Raw genomic sequence first — 13,822 nt, forward strand, 5'->3', positions numbered from 1 at the left:
TAGCCTCTGATTGAACGTGCATGGATGATCGGGCAGGATCCTGTAGCCAGAAGAAGGACACAGGTAACCTTTCTTCATTGGAAAATGTTAGGCAGGTCTGGGGCTTCACAGAGCTCTTTCTCATTCCAAGAACTTTTGATAAGAAGGCATAAGAGACAGAAGAACATAATGCAAGCCTGTTGGATCAGGTCAATTGGCCCATCTAGTCCGACATCCTGTTCTCAAGGTGGCCAACCAGATGCATGTGGGAAACCAGCAAACAGGATTAGAGCATGAGAGCACTTTGCCCACCTGCAATTCCAAGCAACTGATATTCAGAAGAACCCACATACATAAGCCCTGTACAGTATAGGGCAGGCATAGGCAAACTCTGGCCCTCCAGAGGTTTGGGACTACAATTCCCATCATCCCTAGCTAACGGGACCCGTGATCAGGGATGATGGGAATTGTAGCCCCAAACATCTGGAGGGCCCGAGTTTGCCTATGCCTGGTATAGGGAAGCTTTTTAAGGTTTAATGCTTTACTATGCTTTTATATTTGCTGGAAACCACCCAGAGTGGATGGGGCAAACCAGTCAGATGGGCGGGATACAAATAATAAATTATGATGACGATGCCTCTGACAGTGAAGGCAGTGACCAGTAACCGTTGACAGCCTTCTCCTTCATGAATTTGTCTAAGCCTCTTTTAACTTCATAACTTCAAAATGTACAGTGGTACCTCGGGTTAAGAACTTAATTCGTTCTGGAGGTCTGTTCTTAACCTGAAACTGTTCTTAACCTGAAGCACCACTTTAGCTAATGGGGCCTCCTGCTGCTGCTGCGCCACCACTGCACGGTTTCCATTCTCACCCTGAAGCAAACTTCATCCTGAAGCAAAGTTCTTAACCCGAGGTGATATTTCTGGGTTAGCGGAGTCTGTAACCTGAAGGGTATGTAACCCGAGGTCCCACTATAGTGTGTTTGACCAACAAGAATTTGTTTTGATCACCCAGTCACATGGCAAGGAACCTTGCATTTCTTCAGGATACTGTAGAATCATGTATTGACTGTGGTGGCCATTCATGTTGATCAAGACCACTTTCTGAGGACAAATGAACTGCATTGCTCAATTAGACTAAGGCGTTCTGTCTCCAACAGTGATCAGGCTATGAAAACTCATAACCAAGGGATTAAAATTCTGGCATGTCTCATAGGCACCTGGTCCAACACCTGGTACTCAGAAGTATGCTGTCTGAACACAGAGAGTTTCACATAGCTAGGAAGATAGCTGTGCAATGCCTACCCAACTAAATGAGGAGAGAAAGCCAACTTAGTGTGAGATGTGACATTTTAAAGATCTAGGGGCTGCAGTCCCATCCATCCTGAAGTAAGCCCCATTGAACTCAGTCTAGCTTACTTCTGAGTAGACACAGGAATGCAGGAAGCTGCTTTATACTGAGTCATTCCAGTGATCCACCTAGCTCAGTATTGTGTACACCGCCTGGGAGTGGCAAGGAACATTCCTAGCCCTTCTTGGAGATGCCAAGGATCTTCTGCGTGCAAAGCAGATGTTCTGCCATTGAGCCATAGCCTTTCCCTGTGTATAGTATTGTGTTGTATAAGTTTGTGTTATGAAGGCAGGTGCTCTGACTCAGGAAAGAAGAAGATGGCACCATGGATGGAGACCACAAATGTGAAGAGGAGGGCAGTGCATACCTATTGCACATGCCAATAGGAGACAGGGAGACAGAGAAAGGGGGGGGAGATGGTTGTGTGGCACAGAAGGTCAATCTAGGCCAAGTACTTGTGTCATGACTGTGGAAGGTGAACCTTGAAAGAGTCCAGTGAATGAGGTTGGGAGTTGTGGGGGTAGGGAAGGCAGACAGAAAGAAAAAGCTAGACATGCAATTTGCTTTTATCACCTACAATTGGGAAGACTACAAGCCAATGGACTGGATGTTTTCAGCTCTGTTAGAAGTAAGAGACCTTTGAGAGGAATGGCTACCATTTTAGGGGCCATCAGAGATCAAAGGGAAAGCAAAGGAAGCAGGAGAAGAACAACATCAAAGATCAGACAGATGATGGTCCCCTGAAGTAACTAGCTGTGACCACTTGTTTGCTATGGTACAAAAGGCTGTCTATACAGCCCCATAAACAGGGACTGCACTTGAGGGTGAGGAGGCTGGCTGATGGTATTTTAAATGGCACTGGTCTGTGGGAGACCCGGGGAGTGTAGTGAGATGATTATGGGCCATTTCAACTGTGGTTTTTAATAGGTAGCTGTAATATGTCTTTTGTCTGGTCTAAAGAGGTCTGGCTGACTGGCTGCACCCACAGGTATCTGCATAAGACTGAAAAGATGGGATGGAATATGAGCACTACTTGTGGGGCAGTCCTGTGCACCCTTGAATTCATTGGGATTTACTTTCAACTGAACATAGATAGGATCAGGCTGTGAAGTGCATGAAGGCCTAGCAGATGAACAAATATGTAGCTCTCCATTGACCTCAATAGCTTGCCTTGGTAGATATACCCTTAAGATCTCAACTCTGACTGATCCTATCATAGTTACTCAAAAGTAGCTTTCATTGGGATCTACTCTCAATGCAGTGTATGTAGGATTGTAGCCTTCCAGCTCAGTCTTGAAAACTCAGTGAGATTTAGGCTGCAATCCTATCCCCATTTACTTGAGAGTAAGACCCTCTGAGCTGACTATTACTCACTTCTGGATAAACATGTGTAAGATTGCCCTGTTAATAATACAACTTCCTTGAGTAGAGTGCAGCTGGCTTCCAGTTTCAAATGTTGGGCCAGAACTAGCCAAGTGAAATTCAACAGAGATTAAAGTAAAGTGTTGTGTTTGTGTACCAAGAATGAAAGACACAAATATAGGATCGAAGCAGCCTGCCTTGGCAGCAGTACATAGGGAAAGGATCAATAAGTTGATCATAAGCTAAACATAAGCAGTATGATGCAGTTGCTAAAAAAACCCAAAACACCTAAATGCAATATTAGGATATTTTAAAAGAAGCATAATGTCCAGATTAAAAAAAGCAATCGTTCCACTATATTCCATGCTGGTCAGGCTACAACTGGAGTACTGACAAAATTGTGCATGGCCAGAGGAAGGGGACCAGGATGGTGAGTAGCATGGTATCCAAGTCTCATGAGGAACCATAAGAGAAGTTGCCTAGTTTTAGTCCAGAGAAAAGAGAATTAATGATCACAGCCTTCAAATATCTGAAGGACTGTCATGCAGAAGAAGATGGAGCAGGCCTGTCCTCTGTTGGTCCAGAGGGCCAGACTAGAACTCATGGGTGGAAATGGCAAGGAAGTAGTCTTTATCTAAACATTAAGAGAGAATGGCAAGTGCTGTTTGAGAGTGCCATGGGCTGCCTCCAGAGGTGGTAGCATCTGGGGTAGCCCCTGCTGGAGGTCTTTAAGTAGAGGGTGGACTGCCATCTGGCAGGGATCCTGTCACTGAATCCTGCACTGCAGATACTGCACTGACCAGGAGACTGGACTGGATCACTTCAATATTCCCTTCCAATATTATGGTTCTATCAGGGTCAAGAAATGTAGAGCGTTCAGAAACTATTTAGGCTCCTCCCCTTCCCTAAAACGGTTGTAGCTTGCTTTCCAGAATGCTGAGAATCAAGAGAATCAAGAGTGTCTTAGCCTCTCATGAAATTACATGTGAAATTGTTAAACGTGTAGTTTAAGCATAAGATTACATTAGCCAAGTAAAGGGACTGTTGTTAGTAGTATTATTATTATTATTATTATTATTATTATTATTATTATTATTATTTCATTTGATCTCTTGTGACAATTGCTTGGGGAGGGCAAGAAATTGTCACAGAGAGCTAGAATTTCGTGATCACTTTCTTCCTCGAACCTGCTTGCGCGGGGTGGGTTGATAGAGGCTTTCTGGGCTGCCCTTGCAGACAGCGGGTCCCTGCCATGTAACAGATCAGCAGAGTCACTGCAGCCGCTCTCTGGCTGAGGGCAGGTCTTAAGATGCACAGGGCTGCGAGGCTTGTCCTACAGCGCCTTCTCCTGGACGAGCGGCCAGACGACAAAGTGACTCTTCACATCACAGGGGCTGGTGGGCGGGGAGGGGGAGGGAGGAGAGGGGCAGGGTCTCCATGTGACATCTGCTCCCAAATCAGATAGAAGAGGATTAGGGAGAGGGGGAGAGAAAAGGAAATTAGAAGTAGGGAATCCCTTCTGGGAAATAACGACAAGGATGAACCGCACCTTTGTGGCACCCCTCGACTCAAATATCAGGTGTGCAGAAGGCCTTCTGATTCCTGTATAGATAGTGTCCCTTCAGACTCTGAAAGGTTCCTGCCATCCTGAGCGCAGTCATGCGAGTGTGCGCGCGTTTGCACAGTCGCAGGCTTCACTCTCAAGGGATCTCCTTACATAAAGCACGAATACGTAATATTAAACAGTGTTTTGATGTTGAAGAAGGGGAGGCATCCCGCCTTAAGTCAATATTAAAAGAGCTATTTATTTAACAGCTGAAACTGAAAGGCACGCCCGCCCCCACCGCCTCTGAATATGTTTGCTGGACAGGAAACGCGGAGCTGAGCTGTTTTGTTCTTGGCCCAGGCTGAGGGTCTGAGAAAAGCAGCTGAGAATATGTGGAGGTTGTTTAAAGGGACGGGAGAAAAGGAAGCTGGCAGTGTGGACGGAGATCTGAGGCTGCATGGGGGAGACTGCGCTAGCCAGGCTGTTCTGCGTCCAGCACAGGAATGCAGACGGACACAATAAGAAGGAACATAACGAGCGACTAGCAAACAGGAAGGCAGAGTAGGCTGGCAACGTTTCAAAGGCAAAACGAGCCTCTGACACCACTCAAGGCGAGACCCCAGACTCTTAACATCCTTCCTGATCCTTGGCTGGTTCTTTGAGCAGAACCATTGGCCTCAATAGCAATGCGCCCAGGCACGATCGGTGACTAACAATGTGGGAGTTCTCTGTTCTGCTCAGAGTGAAGAGAGGCCTGTTGCTTGGCCGATTTCAGAGCCAGTCGGCCAGACAGAGACAACAAACCAGTTGCCAAACAACCAACAAGCCAGCATGGATGGCCCATTTTCTCTTTCTAGCTAAAGATCTAGTAAAATCGGCCTGGCATCCAGGAGTTTTAACCCAGGCCTAGCCTTGTGCCGGATTGTGGCTAAGGGCTGCTCCATGAAACCCGGGGACTGCAGCCTGGAAGCCACATGGATTTTAAAGGACCTGCGCCGACCTTGTTCTTAACCCCACATAGCTCCTGCCTCCACATCAGGTCTACGTCTTCCTGGTGGTGCTTTGAAACGGTCCAACATAAAAAAAAAGGTCTCCGATTCTTCTTCTTCTTGAATCTCAAAGCTCGGCTGATTCATTCCCAAAGCGCAGATTGCTATCAGTTTGGAAGAACTGGTGACTATCCTGGGAGCCAACCCAAACCCGCAACTCTACCTTGATACAGCTAACCATTTTTTCATTTTCATTTCATTTTTTCATTTTTATGTCTGCAAACAAGAGAAAACCGGAGGGCAATAATGTTCTCCATAGAAAGCTTTAGCTATCGCCACAAAGAGCTCTAAAACAATGCGTTGCTTTTCCTTCTCCTTAAAGTGCTTGTACCCTCCTCTCATTACCACCTTTTTTTTATTTAATGAAAGCCCCTCAACCCATTTTCCCCCTTCCCATGCTGAGATCATGCAAGTGTTTGTGTCCTCCCCACGCACGCACCCCCCAAGCACTTTAACTCACACATGTTTCATGTTTGCTGCCCTCAGCTTCCTACTTGGAAGATTTTGAAAGGGGAGATTTTCTCCCTCGCATCCAATTAAACTATACTTCCTCTTTAGGAAAAAGCAGGTTTTCAAAAGCCACTCGGCGTAAGGATTTTTAGGGAGATATTTATCCCCAATATGGTGTTATTTTCTGTCTTAAGCTCTGTCCCACTGACCAAATGAACTGTTTATGGCGATTCCTTTTTCCTCTCCCCCTCACCACCCCACACTCACTTCCTGTTTTTTAGCTCTTAACACTAGCAGTAGCAGCATTCAGTGCCGCAATGCAGTAGAGCTGTAAATACCTTTAACAGCTGCCTGCCAACCAAAGAGTGAAATACTGTCTTTGTTCGGATTCTCTCTCCCACCCCCAGCTCCAAGCACTCATACAGCAGCCCCTGAGAAATATAGTTCACTGGTGTGTGTTTGTGTGTACACACCACGATTAGATTTTTAGAGCTTTGGGTGAATGGGTATTTAAGGGCACTGAACCCACCGCCAATGCACAAAAGATCTAGGCAACATATGAACGGATGGGTTCTTCTTCACTAAGGACATGACCATTTCTGAGATTATTTTCCCTTACACAAATTGTTGCCTTGTTGTGCACGTTTGACCACTGGATGAATTCTCCTTTCTTGAGGGGGTCCTAACGTATCTATTTATGAACTCTCTCCTTTTTTAGGAGCAGCCCCAAATACAATACCCCCCAATCAATTTGATTTCAGTGAGCTTGGGGGCAAACTCTCATAAAACTCAGTGGAAATCACAATGGTAGGGTGGTCGAGCCTAAAGCTGTATGCCTAAAATTGCGGTTTAAAGGTGGAAAAATGTGCTGAAATCAGTGGCCCTTTCTTCCAGTGAATCGAATGCATTTTGAATCAAGAGTCTGGGTTTTTCAGCACCAAGCACTCCTGCACTTTAAGTCGAAGAACATGAATATATTTTGTAAAAAGAACAGTCATCCAGCATACGTGATTTTGTTTTGTTTTGTTTCTTTAAATCCACGTACTTTGTATTGGGTTACGGATCTACGATGGGTTAAATCTTATGGTTAAAAAAAAAAGATGCGGAAATTAAGATTTCAATAATGCAAAGGCAAACAAAGCAATCAACTATGTGTCTCCAACTTAGCTATAATAAATGCAGTCTAACTGGGAGGGAGGGAAAGGGAGAAGCAATATACCAGAGGGGAAAGTGGGCGGACTTATACATGCACACATGATTTTTTTTATTTAGGATGGTTTGCGACTTTCTGCTATAAACTGTAGCCATTAAACTGTAATCAACAATCACCTTGCAAGATTGTGATGGTATTTTACTCCCACCCAGCACCCAGCCCAATAACTTTCCCTAGACTGATTACTAGAAAACCAGAACTCCACATTCTGTAGACTTGATCGAAAAAAGAGGGGAAACCGGATTCGAGTGATTAAGTGTTGACTTCCAACAGGTCGCAAAAAGGATATACGAAGTAGTCATTCTTTACAGAATAAAATTTGAGTGCATTAGCAAGATTGAAATTTATTTCTATCACCTATAAGTTATTTTAAATTGTGGGGTGCTCAAATATTTATGCGTAGTAGTACGGCCCTTAAACAAAACTGATGTATAAGCAACATTACATTAATATATTTAATGCATGTGTAAATCACATTATGCAAACCAGTTTTAAGGAACACCATAACATAATAAACATAACATAACATAATAAAATACATTCCGGAAGAGATAATTGACCTTTTTTTAAAAAAAAAAATATGATTTGTCTAGACCGGACAACAGCCCTCCTTTAAAAATAAATAAATAAATGGGATGATGATTCAGCGTAACATTTTAAATAGGAATAAAGACGCCTAAGGCTACATAACAACAACAGCAAAGTTACAGGGGAAATATATTAGATATTTGTATCCAGTCTGCAATCTTATGCCGTATTTACTTAACAATTAATTCCCACTGTAAGGAATTTATTCACTGCCAAGCAAACATGGATAAGATTGGACTGTCTTGAGCTATATGTATTATTCCCCTTCCCATAATTGTTGCTATGAAAATAAACGTATTGAATCCTCATGTCACCCCGCTCACAGCCAGAAAGACAGACAGATAATCTCCCTTGGTTCAATTAGGCCTGATCGATATAAAATATATTTTTGAAAACGTCTGAGCTGAGGTGATGTCATCCTCCCTCTAGACCACAATAATCCGCAACGCCTTTACTCCAGAAGTCGCTGTCTTGCTACATAAGAGTAAGTACCTGCTAAGTTGCAGCTATATTGGTGTCTGCTTAAACCTTCCACGCGTTAGCTACCGTGGAACACGCCACATGCGTCTTGCTCTTTATGACAATGCACACTAGGAAGTGTTTTGACCTCCCTAGAAAAAACCATCTGGCCGCTGCTCTATCCATTCCAAAACTGTTATATGTATCCGACAGTATGACACAAACATTCCTTGCCATCCCTCCCGCAAGATACAGTTTTAACAATCCCCTGATGTTTTCACGACTGCAAATATTTGGCCTTCGCTTTGCAAGCAAAATCCTAAAACAGGGTCTTGTTTTCTGTTTAGGATTCCCCCCTCCTCCCCGCCCTCCCAGTCATCTTGGTAGGATTAATCGGATGAAAAGTCGGACTCCCCAGCACAGAAGAAACCACAGATCGTAAGCCAGTCTCCCTGCAGCGAATCTGGGCGTAGGAGCGCTCAGCTTTGCTCATTATTAGTGACCCGGATGGGGACGGGGACACACACACACACACACACACACACACACACACACACACACACACCTGTTGATAATGAAAGGCATGCGGATGGAATCCTGCTGTTAAGAAAAACCACTAAAGGGGGGGGGGGACGAGGCAACAGCGCACAAGTAGAAATTGCGGGACATCTCGGTCCAAATAATTTTGCTAGTAGTTTTTGTTTGGGGATTTTTTTTTAAATTCTGCTTCGGCAGTTTCTCTTGCTTCCAAACCTACTCTTGCCTCCCCAACCTCAGAGGCATTCAATTCCACTAGCGAGCTACGCTAGTGGGGCGGGGAGTGCCTATCTCAGCCTTGTTCTCCGTGGCATGGAAGCCTCAAAAGCCAGGCAGGTGGCAGCAGAAGGCGGCGAAGCGCTTCCAAGCCTAACCCACCGCACCACCTCGCCTCTGTTGCCTCAGCTTGGGCGAAGAAAAAAAACCACAGGCGCTTTCAGTGATGGTGGGGATGGTGATGGGCGCCCGCCTTGCCCACTTTCTTTTATGACTTACGGAGTCATTCTCCGGCGCCTGAGCGAAAGTAGGAAGCCCTGCAGCGATGCAGACGAGTCAGGAATAAAATGGGGGGAAGGAGGAGGAGGAGGTGGTGGTGGAAAACGAGAGCTGAAAAATCCCTTACCCGTTCGCTGCCCCGGTGGAAGGGCGTGGAGCCCAGCCGCATCCCTGTAATCCATTAGGGGTCGCGTTCGGTAGCAATCCGAGTCCCATCCCGATCGGAAAAGCCAAAGGAGGCAGGCAAGGCAGGCAGGCAGGCAGGTAGGGCTGGGAGGAAAGAGAGCTTGCTAGATAAACAAGCTGCCTCGCTGGCAAAGACAAGGGAGCTCTGCCCCCCCTCCCAGTCCCTCCCCGCCCACCCTAACCCTTCACCGCACTCCGCGTCTCTGCTATGACTGGAAACTGGCAGGGTAGCAGCGGAGGAGGGTGGGCGTTTGCGTGTGTGTGTGCGCGCGCGTGTGTGTGTGCGAGCGCGTGTTGTTTTTAAAACCCTTGGACCGGACTGGATCGGTACTCAAACATCATAGCGAGCGCAATGCACCTTATCGGAGACAAAGGTTAGAAAAGGAAGGGTTGAGGCTGTGGGAAAGACAGAACGCAAAAAAAGCGGGGGGGGGATTCGCCGGGGAAATCAGGAAGGGAAAAGGAGGGGGGAAGGCCGTGAAAGCCATCAGCGCTCGCACATGACCAGGCGCAGCCAATGACGTGCCCAAATAGGTCATAAAAGGTCTATTACGAGTTGTAAATTCTCTTCAAACAAAAAGGAATTTACTGCAATTCCTTGCGGATTTTTTTTTTAAACCCAGGCTGCTACAAACAGTGGGTTTTGTTTTCCTGCGTTCATTTCTTTCTGCCTTCTCTCTCTGCTGTTTGTCTTTACGCGCTACCAAGGCTCACCACCACCTTTCTGTTGCCTTGGCCCGTCTCAGGGAACAGATCGGTGGGAATCTTCTGAATGATTGACGCAGCCCAGTCATCAGCCCCCTTACACCGGAGGCCAAACGCTGCCGAGTAGAGGCCCTGATTCGATTCGGAAGCGTTTAGCCCAAACATAGGGGCCTGAACCCTACCACTTGCCTGTGAGCAACGCAACAGTGCGTAAAAGTCCATTTGCTGCGGGGCCGGGAGGAAGTCCAGCAGGCGAGGCCCCTTTGGCTAGGTCTACATTATGTCTAGGCCGCTGGGCTTTAGAATTGCACTGCCTCACTCCGACCCTCCTTGCCCTGCGCTGGGAAGGCTGAAGGGGTTGGGAATGGGGAACATCCCAATGAAACTCAGCTCCTGCAAATCTCGAATCTACTTTACTCCAAAGGCTCGTCACGTTCCGGAGCTCCTGAAAGCTCCGTTTGGAGTAGCAAATAAAAACCACCCGCTTGTGCGAATTAATGAGCGTCTCTTCCTTGTTGCAGGAAAAAGCCTCCCCAGAAGCTTTTCCGGCCCTGGCTGCGGATGGAACGTTGACGAGAGACAAAGTCTCCTTTGGCTGCCGATCCATTGATTTGTAACGTTCTAGAACGCGCTGGGAGTTCTGCGCTCTGGAGGAGTAACCAGGCGTTCTACCGGATCTGCAATGGCAAAAGAATTCGAGACGTGGAAGGAAGGGTGGACGAGGGAGACAAAGCATGCCTCCAGTGTTTAAAACGGCCTCCCCTTCTTGAACTTTAAATCAAAACCGACATAAATACACCCAGTATTTTGTCCACACACGCTACAGGGACGTTTATTCTGGTTCCGTTTTCTTTCATGCAGCAATTGGGACTGACTGACTGCACACTTAAGGGTACTCACTTAAGGCCCCCCTGGACTCAGTTGCACAATTTGTGTGTACAAATTGCATTATTTGGATGTGCGGTTCACTTTCCTCCGCTGGAGATAGGCTGGAAGCGGTGGGGAAATTTGCCGCTGTCTGTAGTGTGGGATCCAAACTCTGTTCACTTGAATTTTGTTGCTTCCCTCCGTAACCCAAAGGCCGTCTTTAATAACTGGCGAATTCATCCAATTATATATGGCCATTTATGTGGGATTAGGGTTTAAGCGCCTTCTGTTGGAAAACGACGTTCCGGGCGGCCTGACAGGTTCAGACTCACTTGAGATTTGCTTCCAAGTCAGCTATGTCATTGGGGCAGGTTTGAATATCTAAGATGTGGGTTTCTCGCCTTGAAGGACCGCATAGCGACTCCGCAAGCTTGATTTCCACCCGATTCCAAAATGGCCGCTTCCTCGTAAATAATCAGGATCGACAAACTCTAGGACAGTGTTATGTTTGATGGTATTAATTAGATTCGTCATTCATGATGAATTGTGGATGTTAATATATTGATTAAATACATTATAAAGCATACTGCGTTACAATGTGCACTTATATATAAATATATTCAGGAGAATGTGCGCAGCAAATATTCGGATTTCCCTCCTCCAAAATCAATTGTCTTCAGACATTTTAATCCAATTTTGGAATTTGCGTTGGATAAATATCGGATAATACTTTTTCCTAGTTGAAAGGGTTTATGGTTTAAGATGCTCAAAATGACCCCTCCCTCCGCCAGGGCTCAATTGAACTTAGGCTTCGCCCTTCGTTGCAAAGGTATTGCTACTTCACCAATAATGTCTGCAAATATTTAACTTGTATATTTACATTTAAAATAAAATAAAATCACCATCCCTTCTATATAGGTTTCTGGAAGTTCGCTTGTCTTAGACCCGCATAACCAATCCCAGACTGACCACTGAGACGTTTTGCCGCATTTATGCAAATCAATGCACCAAATTGTTTTGCTTCACAGTTTTTGCCGCAGTTCCTCTACGTGAACGGGTTCCCAGCCCACTATGGCGCTTGTAGAGGAATGCGGTGGCCAAGGAAGGCGTTTCCGGCGGGGAGGGGCTATTTTCTGAATTCGAAAAGAGCCTCGAAAATTATAGGCGCTGAAAGTATATTCTGCTTTCTTCTTAGCTAGCTGATTTCACAGCTAACATAACTGCTGAAATGTACATATATACTAAGGAAATAATTAGACCAGAGCGAATGGTAACACACACATGCACAAAGCAAGCAAAACAAAATGAACAAGACCCTTTCTCTCTCACCCTCCGTGTGTGCGCATGTAGATGTGTGTATGTCTATAGAGGAATCTTCTAGTTAAGGCTAAATCCTCCGGATTCTGGTTAGATGAGAGCAGAGTTTGACCTGGTATCTGTTTACTCATTTCGCCTTATTCCACTTCACCCTCTCTTTAAACATTTAAAGTGAATTTGTTTCAGGGGCTTTGATATGGGCAAACAAGAAACTATTGACTGTCTCCAAGACTGATAATAAGAACAATGGAAGAGATTCAGCCACAGGACTTCAACACATTTCAGTGCTACTGGTCTCGCAAGCAAGCAAGCAAGCAAGCAAGCGCGCGCACACACACACACACACAGAAGTCCTTAGGACTTACAGCTACCTAATTTTGGTTGATAAAAGTGGTCCGAGTTAACACGCCTTGCAGCGAGAAAAAGGCTCGATGAACTTGGTGGACAGGGTACCAAAACGGTGATGGAGGATTGATGCAAATATAATGCCTCTCAGTTTTGAGAACTCTGTTGTTCTACATGTTACATATAAAAGGAGCTACCAAGAGGTTGCTGATTTCCTGCCCTTTGGGGTCTTTCGGGGTTTCTGTCTACAGTCACCCATCTAACAGGATTTGGTCCCGCGGAAAAGCGACAGAACTGCGCTTAGTTGTAACTAACTGAACTCGATTTCTTATCCACTACTAATTTTTGATGAAGTGTGGCTTCTTCTGCATATATGGGCCACTTCATACACAATTCCTCTTAGGCCACTGTGTGTGGTTTCTGGGGGCTGCGCGGGGAGGGCTCCCCACACCATTTGAAGGCCGTTATTTCCAGCGACAGACAATTTGAGGTTTCTTGCGCGAGAAGGCTCTACCTTTTAATTATCTGCATGATTTAAGATTGAGAAGCCACCTCTTTGAAATTGCCAGGAGAATTCTGGTGGTTTCCTTGCACTTTGATGTGGAGATATGATTACCTGATTCAAGCCAGCGCCCGTGTGAAAGTCCTTAATAAATCCCGTTAAAGTGAATGGGATTTGATAGCATTAAGGGCAGGCAGGATCACCCCAAAGCCCAGAGATAAAATCACACACACACCCCTCAGTTTTCTCACCAACTAAGCGATGTGTGTGTTATTTTTTGTTTTTTTTACTGGGGAGAAAATGTCGAAAATAAAGCTAATAATGTGTAAAAAAAATGTGTAAGCCAGTGGGAATCTCACGCGTTATTCAGAACCTGGGACAGTTTTTTGTTGTTTTGCTATCGGTCCATGAAGTGTTTTCAGTCATCTGCAGGACTTCCATGCTTTGATAGTCTTAAATTGCCCGTTTTCTGCTGAATAACACCTACAACAACAAACCTACCACAGACATTGGACAAAATCCATAGAACGCTGGCACGCCTGGACCCCACTGGAATCAATGGAGTTCTGATCGCAAGTGTGCTGCACACGCGGACCACAATCCAGCGATGAATTAAGTACTCTTGCACAGGTGCCTTATTTATAGTGCTTAAGCACTCTGATCTTCATCCTGGGATTATAGGCATTAACAATGCATAGGCCCGTTATATCTTGGGATTCTATGAACTAATGAACCCAAATAGCGGGGTGGGTGTGTGGGTGGGTGGGTGGGTGTGTCCCTCGCAAGTTATATGCATCTGCCGCGATTTCAGAGTTGGCTTCTGGAGCGGCGCAGGGCTGAATCCCATTCCTGCCGTTAACTCAGACCTCGTT

At 45.7% G+C, this 13,822-nt stretch overlaps 1 protein-coding gene and 1 long non-coding RNA gene across 3 annotated transcripts in view; one reads left to right on the forward strand and one right to left on the reverse strand.

Annotated features, from left to right (window-relative positions):
* The window catches only part of HOXD3 (homeobox D3), a 51,714-nt gene extending 42,374 nt beyond the window's left edge, over window positions 1-9,340 (reverse strand). For both annotated transcript variants that reach the window (XM_053410337.1, XM_053410304.1), the window contains exon 1: window positions 9,156-9,340. The gene's annotated coding sequence lies outside the window, so the exon portion shown is untranslated. The remainder of the gene's footprint in view (window positions 1-9,155) is intronic.
* Window positions 9,341-9,371: 31 nt separating this feature from the next.
* Window positions 9,372-10,733, forward strand: LOC128424385 (uncharacterized). Its single transcript, XR_008333000.1, has 2 exons — window positions 9,372-9,588; window positions 10,441-10,733. It is a non-coding gene; the product is annotated as an uncharacterized LOC128424385 (long non-coding RNA).
* The last annotated feature ends 3,089 nt before the right edge of the window (window positions 10,734-13,822 follow it).

Source organism: Podarcis raffonei, chromosome 1 (genome assembly GCF_027172205.1).
Source record: "Podarcis raffonei isolate rPodRaf1 chromosome 1, rPodRaf1.pri, whole genome shotgun sequence".
Classification (NCBI taxonomy): domain Eukaryota; kingdom Metazoa; phylum Chordata; class Lepidosauria; order Squamata; family Lacertidae; genus Podarcis; species Podarcis raffonei.